Below are 5,137 nucleotides of genomic sequence, written 5' to 3' on the forward strand. Positions count from 1 at the left end.
AATATAGTTCTTAGATTATTGCTGGCGATAAAGGAAATGTGTAACTTTTTATAAATATATTTTCAAGACGTTTAGAATAAGAATTTAATATTTTAAGTACTTTGTTACATTGTCAGCAACTATTTTACCCGCTTTTCTTTCTTTCTATGTATAATATTTATATAAAAAACTTCAGTGAACTAGGCCAAAAAACCCAATAAAAACAACAACAACAAAACCGAGTCGAGACTCGCGTATAAAAAGAAAGAATAATACAACTGTTGCACACAGGACAATGTGGATAGGGGTAAAATTATCATTCTGAGAGAGGTGTCTATGATAGTGGTACTCACATATTAGTGGGATTTTTTCTCCATTCATAGCCTCGCATGTTTCATGGAGAAATTTATTTATCTTATTTTCGTGGCTTGTATGTAGTAAGCTGTTTCATTAAATCATTTTTTTTTCAATTAACTTTTTTTGTTTTCGTTTCCTTGGCTTCAGACAGTAAATTGTTGTTGTTGTATGGCCGTTTTAAACATGGGACTTCACGAGCTTGAGCACCTAAACGTATTATACGTTTTCGTCAATATTTCATTTCACACGTGAGCTTGTGAATATAAATAAAATCAGATAAATGGTGCTGTATGTCTCTCTTGCTAGAATATAGTTTATTGTTATTATATTGTAGCTTATATATTATAGTTGTATTTGTTTGTATGTTATGTGCGACCCTTTGATTTTCGACTTGTTTTTTGAAATAATAAAAAATATCAACATCCAAGTTAAGCAGATGTTGTTGAGTTATTCTGTCATTCCTTTAGATTTTAAAATAACATAACTGTTGTGTTATAACAATAGATAAATAATCCCTTTTTCTTTTTTGTCATTAGTCTACAATTCGGAAATGTTTTTAAAGAGAAATCCATTCTTTGTTTTTTATTGAGTAAGACAAGAAAATGTATAGATGAGAATCGAGATAATGAATTACGATGTTGTTCAGAAGTTTGATACAACTATTTCATTGACTTCTGAGAATTACTATAAAACATTCACAATAATATAAAACATGACTCGGTAAATTGTAGAGGGCAGTAGCGGCACAGAGATATGTTTGAACATCTTTCTTTGGTAGACATTTTTAGGTACATGTTTAGTGATTATATAAAACATGAAAAAGTAATATTCCACATTAGAAGTATGTGGCTGAAAAGCATGAAAAAGAAAGTCTGCGTAGAAACTCGTGAAGTTGTTCTTATTTATTTTAACAGAATGGATTAAGTTGTAACTGTTCCTAGAAAATTAAAACCCTCGTTTCTTGATTAAGATCTCAAACACGAAGGTGTTGGTGACGTGACCACTGCAAGACAACATTTTTTGTTCACACAGGGATAGCTAATTTGAAACTGGGTGTCTTTAAGAGATTGAAAATTTAAAGTGATTCTGTGGTTACACTCACAGATCTCATGTTCAGGTTTATGAAACAAACGACGTGCACACATTCCTTTAAGCGTTGTCTACCGGAATCAGTACCCCCGGCAAAGGATTCATTTCGGCCGTAACGAGAAACGTCTTTTAGTTAGCGCTTTTCAGTGAGAATATTTGCCAGGTTTGAAGTCGTTAAGCGGTCGACGACTACAAAAAATCTAAGTTCTGCTTAATCACTTAAACTTCCTCTTTAACAGACATTTAGCACTCCTATGAGTATTGATAGACTGCACACGTTTTTAAGTGTTAATAAATTTTTACTACTGTAGACATCTGCGTGCTTCTTTCTCTGTATTATTATTATGATATAAAATTGTGTTCCGTTACATTTTGTCCACAGAGGCGGCTGTTGTTGTATGCAAATAAGATAATTATAAAAAAGTCGTTTAATCATTCTAATTATAAGGTAATTTCACATATATATATATTACAATTACAGTTGAATATTTGACTTTTCATAGTATCATTTCTGAAAAAAAAGACATACCAAAAAAAGAAATTTACTATTTAAAAAGTAAAAAAAAAAAACGTTGGATTCGCATTGTTATTATCATAATGCCAAATACACAGTTTGAGTGTTCGAACTAGTTTTTAACAAAACAAGATTTGTATACAGTACTTCATAAAATATCTAAGCAATAAAAGTTGAGAAGGGGAGAAAATACAGGGTCAAAGGTCAAGAGACTTATGTGCGCACAATGAGCCAAAACGATATAGTACAGTGAATACGAGACGTGAATTTGGATTCATTTACATACAAGGCTTTATTCTTGTTGCATGTTCCATAATGCATGAAATTAAACACATTTCATATGGGTTTACCTTTGGGGTCGTGATTACCATGATCCATATAGTAAAAGTTTGTTGATACTCCAGTATATGTTAAAACTGTGATTTATTTCTCTAAATTAGCTACATCAAACTGCTAGTGGACTAAGACTTTCCTTAGTCTAAATTAAAATGCTTATAGAGAAAGTGAAAAAATAATATAAATATATAAAAAGACAAGGTCATTTAGAGTGGCCTTTACGACTCAGTAATGTGTCTTTATAGTCTCACATGTGATAGGATGCTTTTGTTCACATCAAGTAGAAAAAACCGAAACCGTCTTACGATTCACTCTATACAAACAAGGATGGGAAGGTTTAAGTTTGTAACAAGTTTTGTGTGTTTAATAATAACATTTTGTCCAGTCTCAAAATATACTGCAGAACCGGATAAAAAAAACCCGTTATTCTAATTAGAATACTAATTAACTTACCAAGACAAACAACCAATAAAATGTATGTCCTGACTAGAGGCAATAAACCAATCAAGTAGAGTTTCTGCTCTCATACTTACTATTAGACATGCGACAAGTGTGAATGTCATGGAAATCAACCAATCCAAAGGCAGAAAATCTTACTCACATGATATGTACAGTAACTCCAAGTTTAAACTATAGATGATGTAATTTGATTATGACGGATCAGATCAACCTCACATCAGTTTATTCAGTCTGTTCGTTGTACTTTAAAGAGTGTCCACTTTCTCCCGAAATATTTAAAAACCAGACGATACTGGGAGACATGCACGTGCTGTGCCCCATCTGGTCGACCTGGATGCATTTTGTACTTTGCTGTCCTTGCAGCGCGTATCCACGCCGTTGACTTTTCCAATAGACTCACTGATGTCAGCCCAGGCGCCATCATTCTTAGGGCCAGATGTGCTGCCTCTTCCTGTTCAATACAATGGTTATTTCTTTTTATCCCAGGCAGATTTATTTCCAGAACTGTCCTTTTCCGAACGGTCGATACTTTTACAAACCCTTGAAATGCATACACAATATTTTCGAGTGGGTGACACCGTCAACCCACAAAACTACGGATCTTCCTTTCGGTCTGTAGCAAGCATTCCAGACTATAGGGGCTCTCAACCGGCTTTGAATGTCGTTGTACCATCCGTCACTTGCGAAACCCTGCCTACCATAGATTCACCCAAGCCCGGGGAGCTTAATTCGGCAAGTCCATCATCATTATCACCATGCCCATCGAGTTCGCTGAGAGGTTCTCCGCCTCCTGCAAAAGTACATGAACATGAAAGTACCTACAAAGGTAAGGTTAGACACCTGGTGCGAATTTAATGAAATAATAGATTTACAAGTATTGTGATTGAGGTAATGTATATTTTACTTGGGTAGCGTGTTATCATAGATCAGACGTGGACTGGTTGATATAAGCTTTATTAAAGGAGGGGGCGTCATATGAATCAACACACATGTAGAGAAGTTGGTATACAATGTTGTTCTCTTCATTGTACGAAAATATACTATTAAACTGAAATATCATTAGAATGAACTCTCTCAGAATAATACTCACACTGCGGGAAGTATGAAAATAAGCTTGAGTTTTAGATTATACCTTGTATGCTATATTTATTATAAATCATCACTGGGGAATTGAAAAAAAATTTATGGTTAAAGAAATAATAGGTAGATGGGTAAATATCTGTAGCCTTATCAGAGCATTTACATACAAGAAATTTAATGTAATTTTTGTGGCGTTTCATACAATGGAGATTACAGAGTTCATTCATTTTCGAATATGAGAATGATAAAGATATGCAAAACAGTGGCCTGACATGACCTAGTGGTTAGGGCGCTCAACTCGCAATCTGGGGGTTCTCGTGTTCGAATACCCGCGACCGAACATTCTCGATCTTTCAGCCGTGGAGATGTTATAATGTGACGGTCAATCCACGATTCGTTGGTAAAAGTGTAGTCGAAGAATTAGTGGTTAGTGCTGTTGACAAGCTGCCTTCCCCGTAATTCATCACTGCTAAATTAGGGACGGCTAGCGCAAATAGTCCTGGAGCAGCTTTGCGCGAAATTCAAACAGAAACTAACAAACAAACTAGCGTTAGAAATTATCTATAAATAATGTCGAGTAATCACTGGAATACAACTTGAATGATTAGTAGAGCGGCGATCTTAATAACTTGTGAAACTTAAGGGCTGTATTTCTATGCATAATCGTCTATTTCCAAATCAAGAAATGAAATATATTTTTAGTAGTATCATAAATGTAACATTAAAATAAAATGTAACGAAAGTGTATGAACAGAAATTTATTTTAATCTTACAATATAGTAAAATGACCATGTGGAGTTTTGTAAACACCCAATAAAAAGTGTGTACATATATTTATCATGCAAAGTTCTGACATAATTATAGCAGGAAAAACAACTGTTTCTTCAATGAGAGTAAAATATAAAATACTTTTCAGTATCGAGATATCACCACATTTTATCCAGATAGAACACAATAAAACTAAGCTGAACTAGCATAACAAAACTGGCCCGGCATGATCAGGTGGTTAGGGTGTTCGACTCGCAATCTGAGGGTCGCGAGTTTGAATTCCCATTTCATCAAACATGCTCGCCCTTTCAGCCGTGGGGGTGTTATAACGTAACGGTCAATCCCACTATTCGTTGGTAGAAGAGTAGCCCAAGAGTTGATGGTGATGACTAGCTGCTTTCCCTCTAGTCTTACACTGCTAAATTAAGGACGGTTAGTGCAGATAACTCTCATGTAGCTTTACACGAAATTTAAAACAAATAAACAAACTCGAAACCTACACAAATAACGTTTTAGTTATACAAATGTCTGAAGTAACACAAAAACTTTTTAGTT

The sequence above is a fragment of the Limulus polyphemus genome, unplaced genomic scaffold, assembly GCF_000517525.1.
Source record: "Limulus polyphemus unplaced genomic scaffold, Limulus_polyphemus-2.1.2 Scaffold400, whole genome shotgun sequence".
Taxonomy (NCBI): Eukaryota; Metazoa; Arthropoda; class Merostomata; order Xiphosura; family Limulidae; genus Limulus; species Limulus polyphemus.